General features: G+C 39.7%; 1 pseudogene; it reads left to right on the top strand.

Moving 5' to 3' along the window:
• Positions 1-8,645: 8,645 nt before the first annotated feature.
• Positions 8,646-9,087, top strand: LOC100964335 (annotated as a pseudogene).
• Positions 9,088-16,233: the final 7,146 nt, after the last annotated feature.

The raw sequence follows: 16,233 nt of genomic DNA, 5'->3' as shown, positions 1-16,233 counted from the left end.
GCTGCCATTGCAACACAATTTTGATTACACTCCCAAACCTCTCCCAATGTTCCTCAAACCCACTAAGGCCTACCAAGACCTGACTCATCCCACTGAAGACAACTACCCTATCCAGCCAGAAGCCCCATCACTCCTTTTAACAAGAGCCAGGGATGTTGTGGGGGACTAATGCAGCACACATGACCTTAAATTACTTACTCTCTAACACAGAGAAGGGGGTTTTTACAGTTTTTTCAGGAGACATACTGTTTTTACACCAAGTCTGGTCTTGTCTAACCCAGCTCTGAGAACAAGCTACTCACCTGTGTTCTTAAAATGAAAGATCTGGTTTGACAGAGTTTGACACTGGATCTTACCCTCCTTGGGCCCATTTGTTGCAGTCTTCCTGTTATTAACCATTGTTCTTTGTGTCATCTAATTCCTGTCCTTATTTATCCAAGGTAGGGTAAAAAATGTGTCAGCGACAGTTGTAATCCAATTCCTACTACTTCTCAAACCTTCTTCCAAAGTACCCCAAACCTGTGAACCCCTACCAAACACTCGACTTATCCTTTTGAGGACAACTATAATCCTGTCCAGACAAAAGCAATTTAGAAAGACACACCATCATCCCCATCACCCCTTTTAACAAGAGTTGAGAATGTTGGGGGACCTAATGCAGCCAAGTAAAAAACCTTTCCCCTTTTCCTCCTCCTTTTCTCCTCCTAAGACCAAGACACCAAGTTCATGTACTAAAAGACCCTACCCTGACAACCAAACTGTGGAATTTTCCCCCCTCCCATGGTCCCATATAAAAGTGGTCTCTAACTGCCCCTGGGGGCAGATACCATCTTTTTATTGCCCAGATGGGTCACCTTCCCTTTTCAATAGAGCTGACTTAAACTTCTCCACTCCCACTGTGGTCTCATCTCTGGCTACCATCATTTAAACCTTTCAGGCCTTATGTCATCCAACTCCTGTCATTATTTATTCAAGACAGGGTAAAAAAGGTGGCAGCTGCAATTGCCACCTAATTTCTACCACTATAAAACCCTCTCCAATGTACCCTAAATCTGCACAGCCATACCAACACCTAGCTCATCCCCCCTGAGGACAAGTATGACCTTATCCAGCCAGGAGCAATTTCAGAAGAAACTTTGTAAAGGGTCCATGTGATCCCTCTGTACTATCTTTGCAACTTTCTGTCAATTTATATTTATTTCAAAATTAAATAGTGAAAAATGCAAAAAAAAATCCATGAATCATCTGGCTTTAGAAAGCATCTGAAATAAAATAATCTATCATTATTGTTGTGTAGGTTACAATGCTTTCTTTAAATTATTTTGTATATTGGTTTTCACTGCCAAAAATTAGAAAAAGAAATATACATAGGCAAAGAATTTGACAGACTCTTGTACTAACCAAGGACCATAACATGTGGTATGATGGTGAACGTTAAACAACTTTCTTTCTTGAAGTAATAGTCCTGATTTGTAGTGCTCTCCTATTTCTATAGTGTAAATATTTGCACCATGGCCAATTTCAAGTGGCCAACGTGAACTTCCACTGTCATATAACATTTATGAAACTTTAATATTCAGTGCCTGTGAACTGGTAAGAACCTGCTATATAATGTTACTAAAAGTTGGTTGGAGTGTTTTTGTATGTTTGTGTGCATGTATTTAAATTACTAATTATTAGTTACTTTTATTCTTTTTCTCTAAAATCTAAGCATAGTCAAGAAAATGAATCTGAGATTCTAGTTCCTGGCAATTGCATATGAATTAAAATAATGAAGTATTCATGTGGCAGAGCCTTATAGAATCAGCAATTTGAAAAATCTAAATAAAAAAGTTTGCTTTTACCAGGTGCTCAAATAACTGTGTGAAATGAAGAGCATCAAAGTGAAGTTCATTATTTGAGCTGTTGGAACCTACCCATGCATTGACTGGGCACCATTCAGTGCCAGAGATCTGTTATTTTAAGGGATAATTTCAGAAGAGGGATTTTCTATACCCCTGTCATTATCACCAGGAAGCTTTAGCTTAGACAAAAGGTTTTTGTAATGTGCCTGGCCAATTAAAGTCCATACTGTTATAATGAGTTAAAATCAGATTTATCTAAAATTCTAAAGATAAAACAATGTTTTCTCAGCATGGAACTTTATTTTTCAAAGGGATTGTACAAGTCTTTTCCCTTACCACTTAATTGGTGAGTTGGCGTTTCCCTTGGTTATAATTGCATGGTCTTAGCTTTCCTTAGAATGACCAAGGCAGAGCATGTGTGTTTTTACTTAAATCACAAAGGAATTCCAGGATAAAGTCTGGGCCTAGGGAACTAGGTCTCTGGGTCCTACTTCCAATTTTCATTACTTTACTTGACAGAAGTTCTGTGGAAACCTCCACCTTCAGCAGCTTAAACAGTAGTGAACTAGGAGAGCTTGCATTTCAGTCCTGCCTTCACCTTTTTATGCCAGGCAAGTTGCTCTCAGATCTCCATTTTCTTCATCTTTAAAAAGAGCAACTCTGAGGCCTGCAGTCTTGCCTGCAGCAAAGGTTTATTGCAAGGGGCAACTAAGAGAATGTATGTGAAAACTTGTGTCACCTGTAAGACACAATACAAGGTCAGACAATTATGTTTGTGAACTCATCCTAGAAAAAGTGCTGCATTCCTCATTGCTGAATATTACTATGGTCACATTTGAAATACTCCCCTTCAAGTACTAAATTGTCAGACTTTGTATGATGACAGCTCTGATGGCCATTCCAGAAAAAGAGCTCCAAAATTTCTTTGAAGTGTGGAATAGATGCTGGCATTAGTGTATAGCTTACAAAGCAGACTACCTCGAAGCTGACAGTAGTGATATTCAGCAATAAGGTTCAGCACTTTTTCTGGGGTGAGTTCATGAACTTAAATATCTGACCTTATACAAACGTAATAATAAATGTCTTGCAATAGGTCTCTGTAAGTGTCATTCATCTCTGCAGAGAAACCTTGCCTGGCTACTCTATTTAAAGTAGCCCTTCCACAACCAATCACTCTTTATCTATTACTCTGCTTTATAGCCCTAAAAATCTCCACTGATACTTTATATATATTTATCTGTGTTATCTGTCTTTAACACTAGAATGAAAGTCTGCAAAGGTAGAATTTTATATTGTTCATTGCTAAATTTCTAAATCCTACAACTTGCCTGGCAGAAAGTAATCCTCAATTTATATTTTTTAATGAATGAATGGATATGTTAATATTATTATTTAACTTTGTTGAGTGTTCGTAAGACATTTATTATTTATTATTTTAGAGTTCTCTAAGTGCAAATGTAACTGAAGTATGGAATTTGTTGGATTTGGTACAACACAAACAGCAAACAGATTTATTCTACTCCCACTAGGTACTCTAAAGAAGGAACAGAGAAAACAGAGCTTAGAGGTGATGTTGTTTATGTTTCTCTTGACTGTTGAATACCTACTGTCATCTTAGACATCCAAATGCTACCTCTTTCATAAGGTGCATTGGTGTAACCTACTACACTATACCTTCCTTCAGATGTAAGCAATAAGCCTTCTGGCAGACCTCTCTTACAATATCCCCTTGCTTCAGGGGACTTCTCATAACCTCTTTTCATATGGGGTCTCTTTGGAACAGCAAATAGCCTTTTGGGGTGGGGTCCTTCAAGGATCCCACTCATGGAAAAGATTTAATCTTACTCACCAACAGGTGGCAATGTGATTTCACGCATATTGACTCTTCTTGCCATATCATGCCATCAAGGACTACTCTATTAACATCAATCCTCATGTGCATCCCAAACTCCAGGGTATAGGTAAGGTACCAGTTATGAAAAAACCCTGAATAGCCAATATAATTTTTAGAAATAAAAACAGGTTTGGCGCCTATGACTCGAGCGGCTAAAGCGCCAGCCACAAACACCTGAGCTGGCGGGTTCGAATCCAGCCCAGGCCCACCAAACAACAATGATGGCTGCAACCAAAAAGTAGCCGGGCATTGTGGTGGGCACCTGTAGTCCCAGCTGCTTGGGAGGCAGAGGCAAGAGAATTGCTTGAGCTCAGGAGTTGGGGGTTGCTGTGAGCTGTGATGCCACGGCACTCTACCCAGGGCATCAGCTTGAGGCTCTGTCTCAAAAATAAATAAATAAATAAATAAATAATAAAAAGAAATAAAAACAAATCTGGAGGCATCACATTGTCAGACTTCAGGTTATGCTACAAGTCTATAGTGATCAAAACAGCATGGGACTGGCACAAAAATAGAGACATAGATCTATGGAATAGAATAGGGAACCTAGTGATAAACCCTGCCATATATCATCATTTGACCTTTAATAAGCCTAACAAAAGCATGCACTGAGGAAAAGAATCCCTATTTAATAAACGGTGCTGGGAGAACTTGTTAGCCACATGTAGAAGATTCAAAATGAACACACATCTCTTACCTTTGATGAAAATTGACTCTTGCTGGAAGAAAAATATTTAAATTTAAGACACTAAACAATAAAAATTCTAGAAGAGAGTGGGAGAAAATGCTTGAAATTATTGGCCTGGAAAAAGACTTTATGAGGAAGATCTCCCTGGCAATTGCAGCAACACCAAAAATAAATACCTGGGATTTGATCAAACTAAAAAGCCTCTGCACTGCTAAGATTACCACAAACAAAGCAAACAGACAGCCTTTGGGATGGGAGAAGATTTTTGCATGTTACGAACCTGACAAGGGCCTGATAAATAGAATCTATAGATAAATTAAACAAGAAGAAAGCAAACAACCTCATTTCTATCTAGGGAAGAGACTTAAACTTCTCTGAAGATGACAGACAAATGGTCAACAAACACACAAAGTAATGCTCATCATCTTTAATCATCAGAGAAATGCAAATCAAAACCACTCTGAGATATCACCTAACTCTAGTAAGATTAGCCCACATCACATAATCCCCAAACTACAGATTCTTGTGTGGATATGGAGAGAAGGAGACATTTCTACACTGCTGGTGGAATTGCAAACTAATACAACCTATATGGAAAGAAATATGGAGAATTCTCAAAGAACTTAGTTGACCATCCATTTGATCTTGTAATCCCCTTACTCGGTATCTACCCAGAAGAACAAAAATAATTTTACCACAAAGACATTTGGACCAGAATGTTTATTGCAGCTCAATTCATAATTGCCAAGTTCTGGAAGCAATATAAATGCCCATCAACCCATGAATGGATTAACAACCTATGGCATATGTATATCATGGAATACTAGTCAATCATAAGAAGTGATGGAGACTTTATATCTTTTGTGTTTACCTGGATGGAGTTGAAAAACATTCTTCTTAGTAAAGTATCTCAAGAATGAAAAAAAAGAATATCCAATGTACTCAATACTAATATGAAACAAATATATAAACAATTGTATGCTCATACGAATGGTAAAACACAAAAATAGTATAGCAAGGGAGCGGGCTGAGGAGGGAGAGGAAGGGGAGAGGAAGAAGAGGGCAGGGGATGATTGGAGGGAGGAGGGAGGGCATTTGGTGGGATCTCACCTAATGTGCACAATGTGAGGGTATTCAGCACACCCCTTGGGTGAAGGGGTCTTCCTGAACTTGAACTTTACTTTGGAAATGAGAACACTGTAACCTAAAAATTTGTACTCTCATATTAATTTTAAATAATAAAAAAACCACTCCAAACTTAGTAGGTTAAAGCAACCACTATTTATTTATTTATTTTTTTGAGACAGAGTCTCACTATGTCATCCCTCCATAGAGTTCTGTGTTGTCTCAGCTCATAGCAACCTCAAACTCCTGGGTTTGAGTGATTATCTTGCCTCAGCCACCCAAGTAGTAATACAGGTGCCCAACACAATGCCCAGCTATTTTTTATTGTTGTTGCAGTTGTCATTGTTGTTTAGCAGGCCCAGGCCAGGTTCAAACCTGTCAGTCTCAGTGTATGTGGCTAGCGCTCTAGCCACTGAGCTACAGGCACTGAGTCACAACTACCATTTATTTGCTTCAAATTCTGTGAATCTGCAATTTGGAATTAGATCCAATGGATGATATTTCTTTTGTTCTGGCTTGTAGTAACTCACATAGCTATAAGCCTCTGGTGGCTTGACTATGCCAGGATAGTCTACGATAACATCTGGAAGTTTGTGTAGGATGTTGGCTGGGCCCCATATCTCCTTGTGATCTCTCATTCTCCAGAAGACTAGTTCAGGCTTCTTCACAAAATGCATTTCAAGATGGAATCTTCCAAAGCACAAAAACTCTCTAAATCTTTACATGTATAAATAATGCTTGCTGATTTCCCATGTCTGAATGTAAGTCACATAATTAAGCCCAGAGTCGTGTGGGAGGAGTCTATAGAAGGGCATGCATTTAGGGAAGTACGATTCACTGGGGGTCCATTACTGTAATGACTTAGGATTTACCTAGAATTAGTGGTATTCTTGAGATGAAAGCTGATTATACAGCTTTCTTTCCAAATTCACATCAGTGACCTCATGGATGTAGCTTGAAATTGCCCATAATTGGAATAGTTAGAACACAGAAATCAGCAAATATTACAAATCACCTCCAGAGAGCAAGTTGTTTAGCATTTATTAGCAGGCCACTGCCTAAAACTATCTAGAAGAAGCATTAGGAACATCTATGGGAGTCTGTGGCTTCCCACTTTTTTTATTTTTAGAGACGTGATCTTGCTCTATCATGCCAGGCCAGAGTGCACTGGCATGATCACAGCTCAGGGCAACCTCGAACTCCTGAGATCAAGGAATCCTCCCACCTCAGCCTTCCAAAGTACTGGAATTACAGGTATAAGCCTCCATGCCTGGCCTGTGCCTCCTCTTGTAAGAAATAGTACCTCACCAAGTCCTTCTCTTGAGACTCCAAATTTGAACAGGCAGGAAAAACCTCCCATACTTCCCCACAGGAGGAGGAAAATGCCACATTTTTCCTGTAAATTTCTTTTGATAATAACACTAATGATTCTGTTGCCTTCTTAATCATTCTAGAGATTAATGATAGGGTGGATAATTGAAAGATCAGTTATTATACTTTTTAGCAAATTATAGGGAACTGTGCCTTGTGGAGGACTTGCCATCAGCTTTGAGGCATTAACCAAAACTCTAAGCCAACAGGAACTATATCATTCCATATCCTTTTACCTATTGTTACACAATTTTTTCCTGAGCTAGACACATACATCTGATTTATCTCTATGTAAATAATCCATACTGAAGAATAAGTAGTTCATCCATTGGAGATATACTAAATCTTATCCTTGAAGCAAACCAGTGCATCAGAGAGCCATAAATCTTAGTTTTGGAACTATGCCATAAGCATACATGGATGCATACATTATTTAAAAGAAAAATAGCTAGAAGTTTACTACTCTATTTCTTCTCAAGAAATGGTGAAGGATGTTGCTCACTGATTTACTGGTGGCCACCTGCATGGTTACCTGTAGGAAATGGTGACCCTGGTGCTCAGTGCTACTTGCTTCTGCTTCTATTTTATCTCACAAACACTGTGAGAATTATAACAAACCAAACTTTTAATTTTGTTCTGGTAAGTAAAAAGCACACAGAGAGGAGGAAGAAGTGGAGCAAAATTCCAATGTTAGGGTTCTAGACAAAGTCTTGTGCTCATTCCCAGTAGTCATAGCACCTGAGAGAAATATCAATTTGAGCAACTATTTGTCTATGCATGAGAATATCTTCATGAGGGATAAGCAAGTGGGTGATCCCAGTACCTAGTTGTAGCACAGTAATAAAAGGACAATTTGAAGATAGTAGAAGGGAGAGTTTTCCATCATCACATCTGCCCTCTCCTAACCCCAGGCAGCACATCACAGAGAGATATATTGTTTGCTTGGGGGAAAGAAAAGGGAGTGAGTTCAGGACTTTGCCTAGGACCTAAGCACTGGGACAGACACAGTAGAACTCACCATTGGGTAGAATGCCAAACCCTCATACTTCAGGTCAGTACCCATGGACTAAGTTTCCAGAACCACCCTGGGGCAAATAGGACCATACAACCCCAGGCTTCAGGCATGTGTGATAGACTCTATCTCTGGCCTGCACCACCACTGGGTCAAACTCAGTATCTTTGTGCTCTAGAAAGCCCTCAGTAGGAAACAGACTGCATGACGTTAAGCTACACATGTGCTTCTGTACCATGCTGAGCACAGTGGCCCTGAGCTTTGAGTGTGCCTGAGTATCGTACCAGCTACAGCTTACCTGGACTTTGGATCTCTCATGTACTGCTATCATAGGAGCCCCAAACTTCTGGTGCATCCTAGTGTCCCATAAGCTGCATCTTCCTTAGGGTTCTGCACTTCGTTACAGTGTAGTGCCCCCATCAGAACCCTAGGCTTTGGGACCATGCCAGACAGCCTGCCCATAATCTCTGGATGGGCTGTCTATTGAAGGGCTTTCTCAGAAAAAACCAGCACTTGGAGACTGAAATAAGTCTAGTGTGCAGACATAAATACATGGCCACAAGATCAACAACATTCAGGAAAACTCAACATCGTTAAAGGTACAAAACAAAGTGCCAGTGACTGACCCTAGAGGAATGAAGCCTGACAAAGAATTAAAACTGTTTTAAAGAAGTTAAAGTTAAAGTGAGGGTTCTTTCGGGGTGTGACATTCAGCCAGCTGTTTGGGGCGACTGTCTTTCCATTCTCGCACCATGGCTCAATTTGTCCGTAACCTCACAGAGAAGGCCCCAGCACTGGTGAACGCTGCTGTGACTTATTTGAAGCCTCGATTGGCCACATTTTGGTACTACACCAAGGTTGAGCTGGTTCCTCCAACCCCTGCTGAGATCCCTAGAGCTTTTCAGAGCCTGAAAAAAAATAGTCAATAGTGCTCAAACTGGTAGCTTCAAACAGCTCACAGTTAAGGAAGCTGTGCTGAATGGTTTGGTGGCCACTGAGGTGTGGATGTGGTTTTATGTTGGTGAGATCATAGGTAAGCGTGGCATCATTGGCTATAATGTTTGAAGACCAAGCTTTAACATCTGATTACATTTGACTTATTTGAGAGGACCATGTGTGATCAGACTGTTACCTGAATAAAATGTGTCAAAAATGAAAAAAAAAGAAGTCCAGTGAACTATAGGAATAGACAGAGAAGTAATTCAATAAATGAGGAAAGCAATAAGTTATTGGAATGAGAAATTTAGTAGATATTTTAATAATACTAAGACCAACTAGGGCTAAATATTAGAATGAATTAGATGAAATGAAAAATTCAATAAAGAGCATCAACAGTAGACTTGATCAAGTGAAAGAAAGACTTTTTGAACACAAAGACAGTCTATTTGAAAATATACACTATGAGGAGAATAAAGAAAAATAGAAGGAATGAAGAAAGCATGCAGGATTTAGGAGGCAGCATGAAAAGAACAAGTTTTGAGTCATAGGAATTTAAAAAGGAGAAAAGAAAGATAAAGTGGTAGAAAGCTTATAAAGAAATAGAGAAAACTTTCCAAATCTGGGAAAATATGCACATATCCAGGTTCAAGGTAAGAGGTCTCCAATCAGATTCAGTCCAAGTAAGAGTAGCCCAAGACACTATAAAAAAGCCAGAAAAAGAAGGGGATCCTGAAAACAACAAGAGAAGAAAATAATATCATATATAAGGGAGTTACAACATGGCTAACAACAAACTTCTCAGCAGAATCCTTTCAGTCCAGGAGAAATTAGGATGATATATATAACGTGCTGAAGAAAAAACTACCAAGCAAGAATAGTGTATCCTGGAGAGATTGAGAAGATGGTGGACTAGAAGCAGTCTGTGAAGCATGCTGCTCTCAAGGAAAAAGTGTAAACTGCAGTTAGATGCCTACTTATGAATAACTCTTCTTGAAAGGTACTTTTGTCAAATCACAGAGATGCAACGTGGGACACTCAATGTGAAAAAGAAGGTGATGGGGCAATACACTAGACAAAGATAATCTATAACAGGCTTAAATAGTGGCATATACAGGTGAATAGCACAAATCAGAGCAGCTGCTTTATAGGATCTTAGCGCACATGCCCCTTTCCTACTACATCAACATTTCAGAGTAGGGAAAAAAGGGAAGACTAGGAAGATAGTGCCGGAACCTCATACTGACCCCACAGGCACTGTGACCAAGTTGTGAGTATTCCCACCACTGTGACAGGCATCTACCTGGATGGACTAGGGATTTTCCAAAAGTCTGTATGAAGTCATTGTGCCAGATAACAGGTACAGTGGGGCAGTAGTCAATCCTGGGTTTCTATAGCTAAAACTATCCTGTGCTCTTGGGTGCACTTGACCAGGTTGGCACAGGTCTCAGCTTTGTCACAGTGACCTTCACATAACACCACTTGGGCTGGGGAAGGAGCAGATTAACTAGAGGCTCCTCAAAGCCATACTGTGCAACTGGAAGCCAAGTGCCTTTCTTCCACAGCACCATGGGATCTGAGCACAGGAGTTGACTGGGGGACTGCAAATTTCATAGTCAACTGCTTCAGCAGGTCCTGGAGGGGGTGGGGAGAACTCTGTGGTTCCCAGACCATGGAACAGATCATTGACCACATGATTTTGCATCCACATGGTCCCCAAACCTGAAGAACAGCCTGCTATCTGCTTGGTCCTGACTCCACTGCCTCCCATGTTGGATCATTCTGCTGCCCCCACAGACTTGCTTCCTACTTTGAGGCCCTGCACAGAAGCCCTGCTTCTGATTCTTCCCAGGTCCCAGTACCAGCCCTGAGGCTATCAAGGAGGTGCCTAAAGTTGCACCTCTGTGCCTCCATAGTTCTTTCTAGATGCAGGACACTACCTCTGAAATTCTAGGGCTGTATTTGGACCCCAAGACCCCACCCCAGAGCCTCTATCACTGCTAAAGTGCAGTGGAATTGCTCCAAAGTCCAACACCCATCCAGGGACACCCCCAGCCTTTATGCACCAGTACACTGGGACCCGGTTCAAGCAGATGCCTACATCTGGGAATCCACAACCACTGCCTAGAAAGTTTATTGAGCGGCCACTGTTGCTCTGTTGAGAAATCCCAGTTGGAGCAATGCCCTCCATGCAAGCTTACATGGAAAGGGTCTCATCCAGCTCCCACCTCAAACTTCTTATAACTATTTGGTGAACAACCCAACATCCAGCACATAAATCATCCAGAACAGACTGGAACAGTGGCACACCCACGTGAACAGTACAAATCAGAAGAGTTGATTTATAGGATCCTAGTGCACTTGTTATTTCCTGCCACATCAACAATTTAGAGTAGGGAAAAAAGCACAATCTAGGAATCTCCCCCTTCTAATTAAGCAGGATAATTTCCAGCAAAAAACAGGTGTCCTGTAAACCTGTCAAACCTGAATTGAGAAAAGAAGTTTCAGGTAAGAAGAAACCAGCACAAGCACCCTGTCAACACGGAAAACCAAAAACAATTTTGACACCCTCACGTGATTAAAATGTAGCTACAGTAGTGAATTCCAACCACATAAAATTGCTGAAAAGACAAATATAGAATTCAGAATGCAGATGGCAAATAAAATGAATGAAATTGAAGAGAAAGTTGAAAAGCAACAAAAGGAAGCCAAAAATTATTTTGGAAAATTAATGAAAAAGTAACTAAAGAACTAGACAACATAAAGAATGATATAATAGAACTTAAAGAAATAAAAGAGTCATTTAGGGAATTATAAAACACAGCATGAAGCTTTAGCAACAGAATAAACTGAATAGGCTTGGTACCTGTAGCTCAGCACACTGGGACTGGTGGATTCGAACCTGGATGGGGCCTGCCAAACAACAATGACAACTACAACAACAAAAAAAATAGCCAGGTGTTGTGGCAGGCACCTGTAGTCCCAGCTACTTGGGAGGTTGAGGCAAGAGTATTGCTTAAGCCCAAGAGTTTGAGGTTTCTGTGAGCTGTGACGTCATGGCACTGTACCAAAGGTGACATAGTGAGACTCTGTCTCAAAACAAAAAAAGAATAAACTGAGTAGAACAAAGATTCTCAGAATTAGAAGACAAGGCTCTAGATTTAATCCAGCTATTTAAAGAAGGTGAGAAGAGGATAAAAATGGTGGTACAATCACCAAGAGAAATATGTGCCTATTAGGTGAGAGCACTTCACTCTCCCTCCTTCCTCTCCTCTCTCTCTTCCCCCCACTTGAGTTTAATTGTGCTTTTCTCTTGTGCAGGTTTGTATTTGTTCATCTAGTGGTTTCATATTAGTATTGAGTGCATTTGATTTTTGGTTTTCTATTCTTGTGATACTTTCCTGAGGAGAAGGTTCCCCAAATCCACTCAGGTTAATACAAAAGATGTATAGTCTCCATCTTTTTAAATGACTGAATAGTATTCTATGGTATACATATGCCACAGTTTATTAATATATTCGTGTATAGATGGGCACTTGGGTGGATTCCACATCTTGGTGATTGTGAATTGAGCTGCTATAAACATTCTATTGCAAGTGTCCTTATGGTAAAATGAATTTTTTTCTTCTGGATAGATACCTAGTAATGGGATTGTGGGATCAAATGGAAGGTATACTTTATACTTCTTTGAGGATTGTCCATACATCTTTCTAAAGATATTGTATTAGTTTGCAATCTCACTGACAGTGTAAAAGTCTTCTCAAGGTAATTATTGAGGAAAGCTTCCCTCATATTGACAGAGATCCAGACATCCAGATAAAAGATGGTCATTGAACATCAGAAAGATTTATTGAAAAACAGACATCTCTTAAACACATAGTAATAAACCTGGCCAACATCAAAACAAAGGCAAAAATTCTGCAAGTAGTTAGACATAAGCTATAACTGACCTACAAAGGAAAATCTATCAGACTTCTTAAGTGGAAACCTTATAAGCCAGAGGAAATGGGATCCTATCTTCAACCTTCTTAAACAGAACAATTGTCAGTCTGGAATTTTGTATCTTAGAAGACTAAGTTTCACAATTGGTGAATAAATTAACTCTTTACTAGATAAACAAACACTGAGGGAATTCTTCAAACTAACGGTAAAAGTAAACAGACAAATTCAAATATTCTAATACTGTAAGAGTGGTGTTTAAATAACACATCTTTACTATGAAGTTCAAAAGATAAAATTATTAAAAATATGAAAAGCTATAAAAATTTGCTAGGGATATTCAACATAAAAAGATGCAAGTTGTGACATAAAAACTTGAAAATGTAATGGAAGGAGTGAAGTTTAAGTGTGGAGAGACTTTTTGTGATCAAAGGCAAGTTGTTTTCAGCTTAAAATAATCTGTTAGAATTATAAGATGTATTTTGATCTAACAGACATGTAATGGAACAATCCATCAAAAAGCAAGAGAATACACATTCTTTTCACAACATGCAGCATTCTCCAGGATAGCTCATGTGTTAGGCCACAAGACATGCTTGTACAAATTTAAGAAAATTGAAATAATTTCAAATATCTTTTTTGAACATGACAATATAAAAGTAGATTCCCATAGTAAGAAGAACTTAAAAAAATTCAAAAATACATGGAAATTAAACAACATGCTGTAGAACTACCAATGGATCAATGAAGAATTTAAAAGGAAAATTAAAAACTTCTGGAGACAAATGAAAATTAAAATACAACATACACCAAACCTATGGGATACAGAAAAAGCAGCTGTAGGAGGGAAGGGTATAGCACTAAATATCTATATCAAAAAAGAAGAAAGATCTCAAACAACTGTAAGGTGCCCCTAAAGGAATTAGAAAAACAAAACAAACAAAGCTTAGAGATAATAGATGGAAGGGAATAATAAAGAGCAGAGCAGAAATAAGTAAAAAAGAGACTAGAAAATTCACAATTCTTAATTAAGGGCTTTTTCTTGAAAAGTTAAACAAAAATGACTATCTTACAGATAGACTAAACAAAAAGAGCAGACTTAAATAAATGAAATAAGAAATGAAGAAGGATTAATTACAACTGATATCACAGAAATACAGAGGACTAAGGGGGCTTTAAGATGGCTGACTCAAGGCACCTGGGACTCACCTCCTTCTCAAAGAAGGATGAAAGCAGGAGGTAGATGAACATGTGAACTAGAGTTTCTAAGAGAACACTGGAATTCAGAAGGGAAGTGACAGGGAACTTCTAAGGTACTGAAGAAGAATAAAGCAAAGCAGCCAGCTTGTCTGGGATCACACTAAAGCCAGGAGGAACTTCCTAGTGTGGGGAATAGGTAAATAAGAGGTCCCTTGCAGTCCACTTTCCCACTATGGGCTCATGAAATCCTAGCCATGGGAGAGCTCCTTGGCCCTTGCAGGCTGAGTATAGAAAGCCACCTGGAGTCCACATGACAACATTGTTCTAGAGAAAGAATTTGCACTGGGTCCCAAATACACTCCTGAAACCCTAGCAGCTGCAGTATGGCACCATTTAGAGAGGTCAGACTGCAGCAGACTACATCTTGCCTTACAGCCCAATGCCTTTGCATCTCCACATCCCTGGTACCCTGCTGACATCCTTTCATGTCCACCCAGAGGACTGCAGCCTCATGACACTGGTTGGACCAGGCAGTACAGCTGAGTCCCAAGCACTTTAGCCCATGCAATGTCCTACGCCCCAGGAAATAAGAAGCTAAGTGCACCCAGTAGGATTTCCCTGAGACAAAGGGAGCTAAAGTATGCACTTATCATGGCCCGAGAGCATCCTGCCTAATGTCACTGCCACTGGCTGCAACTCCACCCCCTCTAGTAACAGGGTGACTACACACCAGTGTGTACCTTCAAGGGGCCTGCAGAGCAGTTTCCCTGTGTGCTATCCTGAGGTCTGATGGCAGGCCTGCCCAACACACACACTGGCTGATGCCTGCATGTGTCACATAGGGGCCAGAGTACAGGCTTCTCTCTACTGCCACTGCCAATAACACCTGAGTGCACTTTCTATGGACTTGGGTATTAATCTACCCCACCAGCTATAACTGGCCCCAATGTGCACATTCAGGGGCATGAAGACCAGCCTGCCCCACCAGTCATTGCCACCCCTAGTGCCCACATATATTGTTTAGGGACTTGTGGAGGAGTTCACCTTGTCTGCCAATACCAATGTCTACATGTATTATACAAGGAACTGAGGAGTGGCCTACTCCACCCAGTGCTGCTGCTGCTGGCACACACACACACACACTTTATTCAGGGGCCTGGAGATTGACCTACTTCTCCTGTCACCACTGGTGACCATCCATGCCTTCCAGGGTCCTGAGGACAGGCCCACAATGTCTGCTGCTGCTGTCTGTGTGTGTTATCTAGAGGCCTTGGGATAGGCCTGCTATCCCTGGCACAACAAGGGTACATGTGCATCCAAGGAACATAATGACTTTATGCTAGTGGTAGTATACTTATATCAGACAAAATAGATCTTAAGAAACAAACAAACAAACAGACAAAAAGAGACAATGAAGCTCATTGTATAATGATAAAAGGATCAATTCAAGAGAGGATATAACAATTGTAAATATGCATGCACCAAACATTGCAGGTCTCAGTTATAAAAAACATATATTATTAGAGCTAGAGAGAAATAGACTCTAATGCGATAATAGTTGGGGATTTAAACAGCACACTTTCAGCATTGAACAGATCATCTAGACAGAACATCAACAAAGAAAGATTAGACTTATTCTGTACTACAGTAGCCCAAGTATACTTAACATACATTTATAGAACATAGGCAGCTGGAGCACTTTCCAAGATAGACCACACATTAGGACACAATACATATCTCAGGAAATTTAAAAGTACTGAAATCGTGTCAGGTGTCTTCTCAGACCACAGTGGAATAAAACTAGAAATCAATAGCAAGGGGGACTTGGAAACTGTGCCAATACATGTAAATTAAATGATATGCTTTTGAATGACTATTATATCAATGAAGAGATTTTAAGAAGTCAAAAAATTTCTTGAAACAAATGAAAATGTAAATGCAACATACCCAAACTTATATAGGATACAGTGCAAACAGGGAAACTTATAACAGTCAACACCTACATTAAAAATAGCAAGATTTCAGATAAACAACCTAATAATGCACCCCAAGTAACTAAAAAAGCACAAACAAATCCAAAATTGGTAGAAATAAAAAATGATAAAGATCAGAGCAGAAATAAATGAAGCAGAGACTAAAAAACTATGAAAGATAAATTAAACAGAAATTTGTTTTGAAAAGATAAGAAAAGATAAACTTCTAGCTAGGCTAACAGAGAAAAAAG

The sequence above is a fragment of the Otolemur garnettii genome, unplaced genomic scaffold (assembly GCF_000181295.1).
Source record: "Otolemur garnettii isolate 467f Iridium unplaced genomic scaffold, OtoGar3 scaffold00262, whole genome shotgun sequence".
Lineage (NCBI taxonomy): Eukaryota > Metazoa > Chordata > Mammalia > Primates > Galagidae > Otolemur > Otolemur garnettii.
This window is presented reverse-complemented; position numbering and strand designations above follow the sequence as displayed.